The sequence below is a fragment of the Ictidomys tridecemlineatus genome, chromosome 11 (genome assembly GCF_052094955.1).
Source record: "Ictidomys tridecemlineatus isolate mIctTri1 chromosome 11, mIctTri1.hap1, whole genome shotgun sequence".
NCBI lineage: Eukaryota > Metazoa > Chordata > Mammalia > Rodentia > Sciuridae > Ictidomys > Ictidomys tridecemlineatus.
Genome location: NC_135487.1, coordinates 83,598,392 through 83,614,944, shown reverse-complemented (window position 1 = coordinate 83,614,944; position 16,553 = coordinate 83,598,392). Strand labels below are relative to the sequence as shown.

The following is a 16,553-nucleotide window of genomic DNA, read 5'->3' as shown; positions in this document are numbered from 1 at the left end:
CCTGTCTCCCTAATCTAATTTTCTGGCCTCTATACATCTCTGCCCTGGAGAATATGTGTAGTTGAGGGCTCAGGGTTGGAACATGAGCTTGTCTAGAGCAGCTAGTTGCTTTGCTGATGCTACAGAGTGTCCCGTAATAGGACCAGGTGAAGGGGTTGTTGCCTGTAAATATTTATGTTCTATTCTGAGGGGTCCCTTATCAGGCTTCCCCTCTATGGTAAAAGAGAAAGTTTTTCTCCAAGTGAAAGATGTTTTCTATCTCCATACTTGCCTCACTCTGGACAGGTCTCTTATCTGGATGATGCCTGCATCAGCAGTCCTTGCCACAAGGGGGCGATGTGTGACAACAACCCATGAATGGAAAGGAAATCTGCAACCTGACTACAGTGCTACAAAGGGGCAGACTGCACAGATATGAGGATGAGTGTGCCATGGGTGAGTACACAACATTTCTCTGCTTCCAGTGAGTGTCAGATCAGTAAGTGTTTAACCAGGAGTTCATGTAACTCCAGGAGTGTGTTACACCCAACTCTCACCTCTCTCCATTAAGTTAATTTGCAATTAACTCTTCACCATCACCTTATGTTCCATTTGGGGAATTAAATATATGGAAGGTCTGTACTGGATTCTTCACATAAAGCTTTCCTCAGCAGCAGTTTAGCTAGCTACAACATACTGAAAGGCACTAGAGCAGAGATTGCCTGTGCTCTTTTTTGTTTGTTTGTTTGTAAATTATGTAAAAAAAATAAAGAGTAAAAATCTACATGTAGCAAGATGAAAAGTCAACCCTATCTCTCACCTTGTACAAAAATCAACTCAAAGTGGATTACAGACTTAGGCACTAGGACAGAGACCCTGTGCCTAATTGACAAAAAAGTAGGCCAGAATCTCATCAATATCAGCTTAGGAATTGATGTCCTCAACAAGATTCCTAAAGTGCACAAGTGAAATCAAGATCAATAATTGGGATGGATTCAAATTAAAAAATTTCCTTCACAGCAAAGACAAAATCAATGATGTGAAGACAGAAACCACAGAATGGGAAAAAAATTCTTCATCACACACACCTGTGATAGGGCATTAATCTCCAGGACACATTAAAAACTCAGAAACAAATAAACACAAAACCCCAATAACTCAATCAATAGATGGGCAAAGAAACTGAACAGACACTTCAAAGAAGAAGAAATGCAATCAATCAACAAATATATGAAATAATGTTCAAAATATCTACCTGAAGCCAAAATTAAAGACAGTCATTCAGTGTAGATAGGCAAGAATCAGATCTAGAGAAGGGAGTCCAGTTTCTGCCCAGGAAGTTGGAGACCACCTCTGAGGAACTGAAATCTTAATGCCTTCAGAACCCTTCCTCCACCCTTATCAAGACAACCTGCCAAAGCTCCAACCTATTGCTAAGGTAACCTGTCCCAGGGATTGTCCCTTTCTTCAGGGAATTGTAAAAGTTGTTAATTGATGCACCCTGGGACCACCTCCTGCCCATATCACTCCACCTTGGCCCCTCCAGCCAATCTGCTTCTCACCTTTTGACCATCACACCTGAGCAATCTCCTGGGCCTAGTCACACATGCAGGAAGGAATGAGATAAGGAGAAGACAGCAGGAAAGCAAAGGAAGACAGAATGCTCTCACTCTTTGGGACACCAGAATACTCGTTATGGCCCCCTTTTTTTCCACAGGAGAAGTTTGTGTTACCCCTTTATAAATAAGCCCTGTTTTACATTCTTGCCTCTGAACCCTTTTTAAAGTTATACTTAAACATGTGAGGAAGCAGATCTCATCACTGATAACTGGTGGTATCATAGCCATGAGAGAAATGCAAATCAAAACTACACTGAGATTCCACCTCACTCCAGTCAGAATGGCAATCATCAAGAATACAAGCAATAATAAATGTTAGCAAGAATGTGGGGAAAATATTCACTCAAACATTGTTGGTGAGACTGAAAATTGGTGCAACCACTATGAAAAGCAATATAAAGATTTCTCAGAAAATGTGGGATGGAACTACTATTTGACCCAGTCATGCCACCCCTCAGTTTATACCCAAAGGCCTTGCAATCAGCATACAACAGTGAAACAGCCACCTCTCTCTGTCCCTGGAGTCCAGTTCTGTTCCCTGACCCTAGTTGAAGGGTGCTTGTTAGGAGGAGGGCCTGCTGCTCCTTCTGGGCGGCATTTGGAGCCCTTTTCTCTAAGAGCAAGCACATTTTATAGGTTTCACTGGCTTCTGTTCTATGTATTAGAGACAGGATTATGGCTGCAACCATGATTAATAGAGAAGTAATATGCCCCGGTTCGAAGGAAAATGTATTAGTGGAAGATTAACCAGTGTCTGCTTTTGCTACAAGATAAACTGCCAATATTAAGGGAGATTTATTGAGATATCATCCTGGACATAAGAAAAAGGGTCTGTGTAGGGGACAGAGGTAGGGGACATGGTTAGCTGCCCTCATTTTATGATTATATTTCCAAATCCATTTCTTCAACCTTGTCAAAGGCCCTGGTCTTCATCCAGGGCCTCACACATGCCAAGTTTAAAGACAGTTTTTTCTTTCTTTTTCTTTTTTTTTTACTTTAATATAAATCTAATACACATAGCAGACACATGCTGATGGTAAAGAAATTTGAATTTTGAGAAACTACTAATCTGAATACTTAGATTAATCTATATTAATCTAAATACACAAATGAAAAAATACATTTCAACTTGCAGTAAGAGAAAGCAATTGCTAAGCCACAAAACATAACTACTTAGGAGTAGATCTATAAACATGTCATCATATTCTTTCCAAGACAGTTTTTTTTTTTTTTTTTACTTGCCTGAGCATAAGAAACATATCCCATGCCTTTGGAGCTGAGAAAGCCTGCCCCTCTCCACTTCTAGATAAGTCCCTCAAAGGCATAAATATATCTTTATAGATTTATAATTAGATTCACAGACTGGGTCTTGCTCCAGGCTAGGCCCCGGAGAAGAGAATAGCTGTATGAAAAGAAATTTGAGAGATTTACCTGCATCTTCTTGCTGCCTTTACAATGGAGGTGCTGCTTTGGGCTTTGCTGTCATTCTAATTTTAACAGACATGCTGAGAACCTGGGTACAGGTGGGTTAAGGAGGCTTTGTTTCCTGTGGGATTACATCATTATGCCAGGAGGCATCAGGTGTGTTTTCTGGGAAGGAGAGAGAGGGCTTGGTATAAGGAGATATCTCTGATGGTCAACAGGTAGATATGAGTGGTCTGCAGCAGGCAGCTTGAAGAGAGATCCAAGGAAGACCTCAGGGCCCTGCCAAATTTATTTCAGAATCTGTTAGAATAAATTAAATAAAGAAGTATCAGCAACATAATGAAATGTTTGTAGAATTATAGGTGATTTAGATAGTCCCTATCAATTCAAAATATATAAATTTAAATTATTCCAAACTTGACAAAGCTAACCTCTTAATTAGCCTATCCTCTTTAGTTAAGCACTGAAACTCAAGGCTTTAGTAGAAATTGTTTCAAAGCCCAGTCCTGGAAGAAGAACATACTAATTTCAATTTCATAGACTCTTTGTGCTGTTGGAGGGTAAAATGTTATAGTAGTCTCAAGAAAAGCATTTCTCAAAACCTAATGTTTGAATCACCTGCAAATTCTAAAATGTATATATTGGGCCACACCCATCACAATCTATGTGATAGGGTCTAGGCATCTCATTTAAACCAAGAACTTTTAGTGGCTAATTTGCACATTAAAGTCTAAGAAACACTGAGAGATAATGAATTGTTTTCTTAGTTTTCAGAGTTCCATAAAACTATGCAAGAGACTATTTCCTGGGGTAATGTATACATATTAATGAAACTCTAAGTATATAAACAAAATGCTTTTATTTTTTAATAAATTTAATCATTAAACTAAGTTAATATTCCATCGAGTAAGTTTCCTAGTGAATTCCAATTACCATAGGTAGATGTAAAAGAGGTTGACTAACTGAAAAGTGAACTAGTGGTAAGCCAGCAGAAAGCATGTTCCAGAGGTTTCTAGAAGTATACTCACAGCAGCAGCAGCAGCAGCAGCAGCAGCAGCAGCAGCAGCAGCAGGAGCAGCAGCAGCAGCAAGATAAGCCATCTTTGCTGACACCTGAGGTTCTGAAGCCAGAAGTAGACAGGCAGTCAGTATAGGCAGTAAAATCCTCAGGTCAGATCAAGGAGGCCCATTTTGAGTGAGTCTAGAAAGTTGGAGATGTCTCCTGGGGGATTGAAATGTTAATGTATCAGAAACCTTCCTCCACTCTTATCAAGAACCTGCCCCTGCTCTAGTCTGTTGCCAGGGTTAACTGTCCCAGGAATTGCCCCTTCCTACAAGGAGTCAAAAGGTTGTTAATTAGTGTGTCCTGGCCTGCTCCATCCTGCCCTTCCCGCTTCAGCCCACCAGTTTTCCACCTTTTGACCAGCCCACCAAGCAGCATTTCCTAGGCCTAGTCAGGAACACACTCAAAAGTCTTTGTCTCAGTGTGAATTCTCTGTTGTTTACTGAGAATGTGTTTGTGGCCAAAGGATTTCCCACACTCACTGCAATCATAAAGATGTTCTACACTACAGCTATTTTATGATGAACAAATTTGGATTTGAGTATGAAGACTTTCCCACAATCATTGCACTTGTGAGGCCTTGCTCTCCTGTGTACTCTCTGGTGTACAATTAGGTTAGAATGATGGCTAAATTATTTTCCAATTTCACCACACTTATAAGGCAATTGTCCTTTCATGGATTCTCTTGGGCTGAATAAAGTTGTCTTTTTGACTGAAGGCTTTTCCACCTTCATTGGACTCCTAAGGCCTTTCTCCAGCGTGGATCCTCCAGAGCTAGACAGTGTAGCTTTAGGACTAAAGGCATTCCCACATTCCCTACACTTGTGATGCATTTGCCCAACATGCAGGATCCCCCTGCTTGCAGTTCTCTGGTCTGCTTTCCTCTTCTTTTGGGTGATCTTCTGTGGCAAAGGCCCAGGCTCCTCCAAGCTCTGCAGTCCTCAGAGCTCCTGGAGCAGCAAGGAGCCCACAACACCCAACCTCCTCCCATCTGCCCAGCCCTCCTGCGCCATGTGGGCCCAGCGCCCACTCACCCTGAGGGTAGTGCCCATGGCTAGATGGCCCTGCGACATTGCCGCTCCTCGGTAGAGAGCGCTGACACTGCTGAGCTGGTGCTCCTTCTGCAGTGAAGCAGGAATCTCACCCCAACTGGCTCCTCATGTGGTGCTCCCCAGTGGGTTCAAAGGGGTACACAGCACCCAACTGCCAACTGTCTCCCCTCGTGACCTCCCCATGACCATCAGCACAGAATGGGCAGGTGCTGCGGGTCCCCTGCTCCCTCATAATTATACCAGCTTTTAAATGATCTTCTATATTCTGCATTAAACATAAAAGCTGCTCTAACTTTGGAGATGGAAACTAAAAAGAAAAAGTTTCTGGCTATGTTTTTATATTGGCAATGATTTCTTATATTTGACACACAAAAAAGACAAACTATTAAGGTTAAAAAAAGATAAACACTTCTACTGTTTGAAAGATTCCATCAAGAAAATGAAAAGACAAATCTCTATAATATTTATAATAATAATAATAATAATAATAGTATACTTTATAGATTAACAGTGTTCAGATATCTTATTTTAGGCTTATATATTATTAAATTACTAAAACTTATATACTTAAGGCCACATAAAAGTTAGAAATAGTAAGACAAGCAACTTAAAGAGGGATCATAATATTTCAATTCATACTACACAAAGAAAAGAATGTAAACATCAGAGAGCACCTGAAAAGATGCTCAAAAGCATGAGTCATAGGAAGACAAAAATGAAGACCAACTCACATCCATCACAATGTCTAAAATTCAAATGACCATGCCAAGTGTTAGAAGGATTTACAACAAACAACTGCAGCTCCATTCACTGTTGGTGAAAGGGATAAATGTTACAGTCACTTTGAAAAACTGTTTGGTGGCTTCTGTAGGTGAACATGCATTTATCATGTGACCCATCAATGGTGTCACCAGACATAGAAGCAAAAAGCTACAAAAGGACCTGTAACATGAATTTCAGAAGTGCAGTACTCAAGAGCAATTCCAAATGGAAGCAATCAACATGTCCATTAGAAAGTGCATGGCTAAAACAAGTTATAGACCTTACAATGGAATGCTACTCAGCAAAAAAAAAAATTGATACTAGTAATAACAGGAAAGAATCTCAGAAATAATATGCTGAGCAAAAGAAGTCTCAGATAGCAAATAATGTATGACAAATTATTCCATTGATATTTAGTTGCACAGGCACTTTCCTTCTTGCAAGTTGTCTTTTCGGGTATTTTGTTCACAGTGAGAAAAACCTGACTAAAACAATTCTATTTCATGAACTTGAAAAACATGATAATATTGACATATAAACAAATATGCTAATAATATATCAAATTAGTGGAAGAAAGAAAAGCTTTTAAAAGAAAATCATTTATTCTGGCACAATTAGGTGTCCATCTAGAAGGAAATGATGCTGAGCCACTGTCTCATCAGACTCAAAAATAATTTATAAATAGATATAAGCCTAAAATGTAAAGGAAAATTACCTTAAATATTAATTTCAAGATAGTAGATGTATAACATTGGCATTGGGGAGTTTTCAACTAACACTAGAAACTCAGCACATGTAAAGAAAAAAGTAACTTATTTGATAACACTAAAGTCTTCCAATTTTTCTCCATGATACATCTCTTCCTTTGTTGATACTTTTGTGGGCCTGTTCATTAACCTTGAATCCTATGACCCTGGCAAAATCACAAATTAATACCAACAATTTTAGGAAGATTTCTTAGGATTTTCTACATACTTTTTTTTTGGTAAATAAAAGTAGTTTAATATCTTCATTTCTGCACTATATTTCTCTCAGCTTGTCCTTATTTTTCCTTATTTAGTGGACTAAGATATCCAGCATGATAGTAAGTGAACATGGTTCCAGAAGCTATCCTAACCTTGTTTCCTAGGTTACATGGGGAATATTCAGCATGTTACTAGTACCTGTATAAGTTGTTTGTTCTTAATAGATGCATTTTGTCATTAAGAATGATTTCCTCCTATTCCTAGTTCTCATACACACACACACACAAACACACACACACACACACACACACACTTTCTCTCTCTCTCTCTCTCTCTCTCTCTCTCTCTCTCTCTCTCTCTCTCTCTCTCTCTCAGAATTAAATCAGGAATGAGGTTAAGGAAGAAACCACCAGCCAAGAAGTGGGTAGCTTCTAGAGCTAGGAAAATTAAGGAAGCCAGATGTGCCTGAGATCCTCCACTGTATGACAGGCCTTTTCCCCAGTGATTTTAAGCCAGTGTGACCTTCTGTGGACTCCTAACCTACCACTCTGATATAATGGATTTGTGTTCTCAGTCATGACGCTTGTGAAAATTTGTAATGGCAGCAATGGAAAATCATCTCTAGTGCCTCTGTCACTCACCTCAGTAGTGAGGAGATCTGAGGGACATGATAAATTCTCTCTAAATTCTCAAGGTCTTAGGTCAGTAGGTCAGGAGATACTATTACATATTTAAAGTGATACAATAGGTATTTGTCCTCTGTTTTCTTTTTGTCCTCTTCTCTGGGACTTTTCTTTCCCTCTTATGGGGCTTTCACTCTATTTTCTGAAGTAAGCTGACTTACTAAGTATGACTATTTGAGTTGTCCTGTAATAATTAATCATTTTATCAAGGCAACCAGCCCTTGAGGCATAGAGATAAAGGAGAGAATGTTGCAGGCTGCTGCAATAACCTCAGGGCCAGAGGTCCTTACCATTGGCTGCTTTGTCTTTAAATTCAATAATGGGTCTGAGGACTTTTTAACCATTCAGCTGATTTTGCCAGCAAATTCCTCTATATTATAAAGGCAAAAGTAGTCATACAAGTCCTTAAAACACCTGGTGAAATGCAGGTTGACTTCACATCTCCCCATAGGTGTGACCATGTCTCTACCCAGGGAGGTCCATTGAAGAGTCTTTTGTTGTTGCTGCTGGTAAGGGTCCTGGTTTCATTGATAATGATTACAGTTTTTCTTCTAGCTGCCATTGTTTGTGTTCATTCTTAACTATTTCTAGGACATCATTGTAGAGTAATAGCTTTATTTTAATTCTGGAAGGTAAAAAGACAAAATAATTTTCTGAAAGATTATTTTAAATTTTTATTTAAAAATTTATGGAATGATATGATTTTCAATTAAGGTTCATAAATGAGTTCATTGTTGTGACTCAGTGACATGCATAATGTGTGGTAAACTATGGTCTGCAGCCCACCTGTATCAGAATCATCACCAGTGTGTTAAATTGTTCCTGCATCGGAATCACCTGGGATACTTAAAGAAAGACTCAGATCCTAGATGAGAGTTCAACTCCCACTGAAGCACTTGCCATTGCAGTCAGGGAAGTTGCACCCACAATCCGACAGTTGATGTTGAAACAGACAGCGTTTGAAATGAAAATCTTCAAATTCTTTTAACCTTTGATTTTCTTTATACTGAGGATGGAGGCCAAGGTACTGCCTGGCCCTGATGGGCACTGCAAAGAGGACCATGCACTGAGACAGGTTTCTAGCTAACATAGCCTAGTTACATGTACACTTGGGTATTTCCTGTCTTTATTCCCACTGTGCCCTCTGTACTTATGAAAGTTTTCAATGACACTGAGTCACCAAAAATGGAGACTCATAAAAAAAATATTTTTCTCTATTTTACTCAACCCAAACTGGAAAAAGACCTGTATTTTCATTTCCATCCTGAATCCTGAGTTTTAATGCTGCAGAAGAAACAGAAAATATGTCCTTCCCAATGAAAACTACAAAGGCACATCAATTTTAAGAATCACTCCATCATATCTTGGATTGAAGATTATTACAAAATGGCAAGAGGGAAAATTGTAATTTTTAATCTTAGAATTCAGAATTATTATTCTTTAAGTTTTTATAATCTTAAATTTTTTTTTCTAAGTAGTTATACATGACAGCCGAATAAATTTTGACACACTGTACTCAAATGGAGTACAACTACTCCTTCTTCTGTCTGAACATGCTGCAGTCACACTGATAGTGTAATCATACATGTATATAAGGTGCTGATGTTTTTTTAATTCCACTGTCCTTCCCACATCCTATCCCCTTCCATCATCCTTCTCTGCCCAATACAAAGTTCCTTCATTTTTCTCTATCCCCATTCCCCCTTGCATTATGAATCACCATCCTCTTATCAGAGAAAATGTTCAGCCTTTGGTTTATTGAGTTTGGCTTATTTTCTTTTCTATTCTTAACACTTGTTCTAGGGACTGGTCTAGAAATGGGAAACAATGCAAAAAAAAGAAAGAAAAAAAGAAAAGAAACTATTTGTATATACAATTTTGCTTTCAAAGAAAAAATGCCACTGAAAGACTGTTATTCTGTTTCACCCTCCATGTCCATGACTGATGTTGGCCTTCAACATATGGCTACAGCAACATAAAAAGAAATCTCTATCATACATGTATACACATCTACTCACATTTTAGGAAAACTCTGGAGACACAAAACAGACTTCAGCACAATTGGTGTCTTGCCCACACCACTAAAAATAAGAAGAGGGCTGTCATATGCAAGACTTTGCATAGGCTTGGTGTGGACATCAAACTCCTTTCTGAGGGAAGTCAGGTTAATAATATGGGACAGCATATTTAATGGGGGACAGCAAGGCAGTAAATTTTGGAGAACATGGTAATAAAGGAAGTGGATTGTTATAAGCTATGAATGAGAGGGCTTCTTTGAAGTCACCAATATTCTTTTCCACATCGACTCAAAGAGCTAAGACCTGATGGTGCAGTGCAAAGTCCAGCTGGCTTGGCTCAGAGGAGCTACCTGGTGAGGTGTGGATCTGTGAAAGGTGTTTGCTGAACACCACTGACCCTGTTCAGAAGTGCCCTGCTGCTCACTAGGGTGCTTCTAGGACTTCCAAGGAATGCAATGTTGGAACCATATGACTCATGTGTAGGGGGAAGCTGTTTTCCCCAAGTTGATAATCTGAGGAGAGCTGTTGAGGTGAGAACCATGCTTTGGCAGGTGTTGTGCCACAGATGCTGTTCAGAAGCAGTGTCACAAAGTTTACCATAAAACCTTAGGTGCTCTTTCTTTAATGTTGGGCCTGGTGGTATTTGTCTACTTGTATTCCATCACTGCCAGGAAGTCATTTTGTATGTCTACCCTAGTAGGACACATTTCTGATCACCTCTTCAGACCTGCACTAGTTTTGAATGAAGAGGGCCTAAGATGCTCCTTAGCAGATAGGGTTATTCAGATAGAAGGCAAAGGTAGGCCAAGGCTTTCTTATGCTTTAGAGTCCTGTGGTTACTTTGCTTCTTGTGTGGCTCCTGGAACGCAAGTCTCTCAAGACAGGAGCACACAGCAGGGCCCTTAAAGACTTTATGAGAAAGCAAACAAAACAACCCTGTTCAGATAGAACTGTCAGACCTGATGATAGTGCCCAGAAGATGGAAAAAGGGCAAAGCATGCAGGAAGGTAGGAACAGGGTGAGAGATGATTAAGAGGATGAGCCAAGGGGGTGCACAGGGTCTGGAGGAGAATCCAGGTTTCAGCTTAGAGAAGAAGCCTCCCTGTGCCCCCAAATCCTTGCTGTCCCAGCCACCATCCCACTGCATGCTGTGTGGTCATATCCTACCACTTCTTATTCATTAGCCAGTTTATGGTACAAGTAATGTAGTCTGAAGGGAAATAAAGGCCTTTGTCATCTTCTAGGAAAGGTAGAATGGAGCATGAAAAACACACATGTAGAAACAACTTGTGGTGATTGGAGAGGACATGTTGGGGGAAGTTCTCTGTTAAGTTTGTATATTAGTTTTCTTAAGGAGAAGACAAATTGACAGGGACCTCAGACATCATCTAAGTCTAGGTCCACCTTTTACAGATAAGGGGCATCAGCTCACAGAGACAAAGAGGCCAGCTAAAGGCATACAACCAGGTAGTGACAAGTCTGGAGTTACAGACCAGACATCAGGAAGAAGATAGGGTGGTCTGAACACTAGAGGGAGCCAGTGGGAACTGGAGGCTTCTGGGTTAACTTGGCAGGGACAGGATGAGGCTGTACAGAGGCAATCTTGTAAGTTTTGTGCTAAAGTGGCTCAGAAAAGAAAGCAATCCTCAGAGAAGAACCAAAGAGAAGCAGAAAACAAGAGCTTGTTAAATCATGGCCCTTGATCCTTGATCATGCTATAGGGGTCAAAGCTCTCAGAGTACAATTTAGGAACATTCCTAGGAGAATGCTCAGCTCCTCTGATGTTTACCATCTAAGTATAAAGTTTTAATTTCTGATTTTTAAAACAACCAGTTACATATCAAGTTTTTCTTCAAAGTATTTCTAGAGAATTATAGCACAGCACTTAAGTAAATGTAGACAATATCTGGTACATATATTTAAATTTTTTTCCCTTAAAGTTCAGTGTTTTTATTATCAGTTTTTTTATGACAATGAGACCACATGAATCTTCCTTCATTTTTTTCAAAACTGGTGTATCAAAATAAAATTGCTGTTCTTAATCTAATATTGTGCACTCAAGTCAATTTATAAAGTTATGCCTTATTTGATTTTTCATAAATTAGTTCAGGAAAGTCCAGAATGTACAAATGGCCTCAAGATCTCCTTGTAGACAACTAATTTACAGACTTTAAAAGTTTCTTCATTCAAGGACTAACTTAACTTCATTTCTCCCACCTTCTTGCTAGACTGACATCAAGGAGGGAAAATTGGGTTAAAGAGGAGAGACAATGACACAGGAGAGCAAGGTCAGGGCAGGGAGCTGAGGGGGCACAAGGGCAAAGGGATGGAACCCTAGCTAGAGGCTATCTAGGAGCTAAGACCTGTCTAGTGGACCAGATTATATGCTTCTGGAAGATGAAAGGAGGTCAGAGTTACTTACAGATCTCATGATAGATCGTGATTTGTTTGAAGCAGACACTGTGACTGTGAAAGGTGCAACCGATTCTTTAGCTTCAGGTTAGTCCTTGCCTTCTTCAAAACATCATGTGTCCTGGTCAATGAAAAATAAAAGAGCCCCACAGAGAAGGAATTACCAACTAGGCAATACTTGCTGGGTGTGTAATTTCTAAAGCATTTTCTTCTCACCCCTCAATCTTGGGTGTCTTTCTTACCCTTCTTCCCCTTCCTCTGAACCCTCAATTATTCATAACACAGGAGGGTTGGCCACAGGGCATTAGGTGCTCCCCTCTCAAAATTTCTGTGCCTCTCTTCTGACTATTCCTCTGCAGCATAAGTGGGGCATGTTAAAGACCACCCCTTTCATTTGCAGCACCACAGATTAGGGACACCGACGCTGGCTGATAATGAACTGCTCCATGTTCTGCTTCTGCTTGTTTGCAGTCTTCAGACATTCAGCTGTGCTCTGTTTGGATATTTGGGCTCGCAGATCCAGGAGCTCCCTTTTCATTGACTCAACCTGGGGAAGAGGGACAGGCTCTCAGTGAACAGTTTGGAGAATGGATGCATCCAGTGCTTTGTGGTTCCTACCAATCAGAAGCACAACTCCACAATCTTCTCAACACTACCAAGACTGAGTTCTCTCCATTATAGCCTCTCAATCCTCCAGCTCAGAACAGCTGAGGAAGAGACCACAGGTAGGAATGTTGAGAACCTTCAAGCCCCCAATCATACTAGTACAGACCTACATTTCTGCAGTCAAGGAGACCCCGACTCCACACCTGAAGGAAACTCTCAACTGCAAACAAGACCTCCATATCAGTCCTTGTAAAAGTTTTCTCTCACCCTTCCCCCATACATGCAGGACTTGGAATTTCAAAGATATTATGTCTGGGACTTGGGGATGCCCTGATGACAGTGCTCAGGTTTCAAAATGTCTGTACCAACCTGAAGAAGGTAAAGTACCTCTCTGGAATTAACATAGTTTCATCATAAAATAAACTAGCAACATTAATGTAGAACCGGAAACTGGAGAGAGGATCAAAAATCTAGCCCACTTCAGGGCTGGCAATAAGAAACAGCCTGATATATAAAGAATTATTTGGTGGCAGAGGAGAGGTGGTAGTGGTGGTTGTCTGTCTTTCCCTAAGACTGGCAGAGAGATAAAAATTTTAAAAGTATGTTCAGATTCTAAGAGCATGATCAAAAGAAGTTGCAGGGTCATAGTGACATCCTCTGACCTTTTGACCTAGAAGACCTATGGAGTGAAAAAGTTTAAAAGGCCCCCAAATTGCTGCTCAAACTTCAGAATTATTGGAAGTGAAAATTTATGCATTACCAGGGTGTCTATGTCTGTGCTCCTCTATTTTCTTTTCTTCTCTTTGAATTATTATCTTGGGGCTGGGTGTGAGGAGGAGTTAAGGTATTCAGAGCTTCAATGAAAGCAGCCATGGTAGACCAGGGGTCTTCCTCCAGAATCCTTCACTAAGGTTTAGCACATTCTAACAGCCCATGTAGCACCTGACCCTCAGAAGCCCTGCAACTGAGAGTACAGAATCTTATAAGGCAGAAGAGCTAGGCTTTTACCAGAAAATGACAAACTGAATGTTTTATAATAATTTGAGAAGAACGCAGATATACCTATTATCCATGGTGTCAAAACACTAAGGATTTGTTCAAGAAATGCTGAAGAACCATAGGATTTTAGTGAACTATTGTGAATATGCAATTGAGTTCAGTGAAGCTAGACTTAGACAAAATTTTGAAATAGGCCATAATCTGGAAACCAGTGTTAAACCGCAATGCAAAGAAAAAACCACAAAAAAAGAAAGAAAGAAAGAAAGAAAGAGAGAAAGAGAGAAAGAAAGAAAGAAAGTAAAGACCACCATTTCAAATTTTAAACCAAGTACCATGGTTTTTTTGGAACAAATAGCAGAATTTGCCTATAAATAAACTCTGAGAATAGATGTAAATTTTAAATGGAAGCTAAAATTTTGCAACTTGTATTATTTCAAAAATGTTTTTTTTTCCTTTTCTAAAATTCTTTTCCTTCCCTTGATATCAGGGAGTGAACCCTGGGGAGCTTTACCAGTGAGCCACATTCAGAGCCCTTATTTTTTGAGACAGGATCTCACTAATTTTTTGGGACTGGCTTTGAGTTTATGATACTCCTGTCTCAGACTCCTTAGCCACTGGGATTAAAGGCATGAAACTTCCATTTCTAAAACTGTAATCATCATATTTGTGCACCCAGCTTTCTTTCAGGAGACTTTAATTGAAAACTCTCCTGAAGGCTGGGATGTGTTTCAGTGGTAGAGAACTCTCCTTGCATGCTGAGGCCCTGGGTTTGAGCTCCAGTGCTAGAGAGAAGGAAGGAAGGAAGGAAGGAAGGAAGGAAGGAAGGAAGGAAGGAAGGAAGGAAGGAAGGAAGGATGGATGGAAGGAAGAAAGGAAGGAAGGGAAGAAGGTTGGAAGCAATGATGGACCCAGAGAAAGGGAAAAATTAAAAGGGAAAGAGGGAGGGAGAGAGGGAGGAAGAAGGAAGGGAAGGAAAAAAGGAACAAAGAAAGGAATAGAGATAAGGAAAAAGATCAGGAAAAAAATTATAATGAACACCAATTAAAATGTCTAACCTACATATTAATCATCCAATACAGGAACCAAAGCCCTTATATGACTGTTTAAATAAATTAAAATTTTAAAAAATCAAATTTCAGTATCCCAGTCTCACCACTTAATTTAAGAGTGCAATAACCACATGGGCTGGTGGCTATCATATCTGACAGTGAAGTGCAGATACCGTACATTTCTGTCATGGCAGAAAGGTCCATTGGACAACACTGATAAAGAGGAAGCATCACATCAAGGTACTGGTATTGTGGATGTGTTAAAAATATTCTATCAATGTGGAGAAGGCCCAGGACAGCAAATCACAGGAGCACTGGCTTGGAACCAGGTAAGAGAGGCCAGAAGTCCCAGGTGAAGAAGGAGGTAAGATGAGGTGATGAACCTGCAAGTGATGCTGGTGTGCACCTGTCTGCAAAACACTGCCCAAAGATGTAGGAGAACCAGGTGGCACAAGAGGATTTGGGGCTGTGAACATGGACAGTGGCAAAACTGTCAGACAGGTGTCAAGGTGCACAGTTCCACTATCCCACGATATATAGAACATGATAAGAAATGTTGATCTTAACAAGGTGATTGTTAAGTGTACTGAGAATTTATTAGGTCAGGTACTGTTCTAAGCACTTTTCATCTCACTCAACAAACTCAAATGAATTACTAGTTGATCTACAAGGTTATGCATCTATTACCTCAAACTTGACCATTTAATTAAATGCCATTCAAGTTTGGTTTGTAAAAAAAATTGACACACAGGAGGTACAGTGATACCCATTTGTAACCCCAGTGAAGAAGGAAAATCTCAAGTTCAAGGACAGCATGGGCAATTTAAAAAAGGTCTTGGGATGGAGCTCTGTGGTAAAGCACCCCTGGGTTCAGTTCCCAGTACAAAAAAAAAGTAAGTAAGAAAGAAAGGCACTTTTCCCTTTTATCAGGAAAAATTAAGTTCTTGTCCTTGAAGCAAGGTGCTCTTTAAAAAATCAATTCAGTAGATGTCTAGCTCTTGCTCAGCTTCAAATTCTTGAACTGAGTGCAGAAAATATTGCAGCCCAAACAGGCCATGTTGTTCTCTAAGCCTCCTGAGCTCATTATGCACACCACTACATTTCGTTTTTTGGAACCTACAAACACAGTGTGATGATTTAAAGTTTCATTTATTTTTCATTCCCATAATGAAAAAGCAGCCTCTTTTATTTCATCTTCAACAAAATTCAGTTGTCAAACTGATAGAATTATCCAGAAATGACTTCATTTTCTAGACTGGAGCTAAGTGCCTAAGTATAGCAATAGTATTTCTAACTACAATGGTTAAAATAGAATTATTACCACATAAACTATATGAGTGTTAAAAAGAGCTTGAGATTTTTTTTAAACAGTTGTCCTGTTTAAAAATTATTTTCTAAATGACAATTGACAGCTTCATTTTCTAATATTTTCTGTATCAGCCAAAGGTTGCCAACTACATTTACATAACTTGTACTAAGATTTTTTGTTTTGCCAGTTTTTACCATTGACAATTATAGGGATGCACTTAAAGTTCTTTCTGAATGATATTGTTTCATTACATTTCAGTATTTAGGTTTTTAAATATGTCCAAAGTCTTTCAGGACATGGGCTTCAACAAGAAAATTATACATTTCCAATAAAATTCAATGCTGACCATAAGAACATTGTATATAATGGTGAAAGAAGTTTAGAACAATTTTTAAGATTAAAAAAAATTAAAGTATGTGCAACAGAGCAGAAACATTTGAAGTGATAAAATATTACTGGTTTTAAAACAAGTAACATGGCTTCTTCAAGCCTCACAATTCAAAGAGCAGACTAACTGTATTTCTTTTATTGTAAAAAGGATGATTTATAAAACTGTTAATTTCTAAAATTGTGGTACAATACAGTTTTTTCACAGATAAAGCTTGTTTTTGTT

General features: G+C 39.3%; 1 pseudogene; it reads right to left on the bottom strand.

The window, feature by feature from the left end:
- LOC101956712 (protein FAM50A pseudogene) overlaps positions 1–5,158 on the bottom strand; it is a 58,523-nt pseudogene extending 53,365 nt beyond the window's left edge.
- Between the last annotated feature and the right edge of the window lie 11,395 nt (positions 5,159–16,553).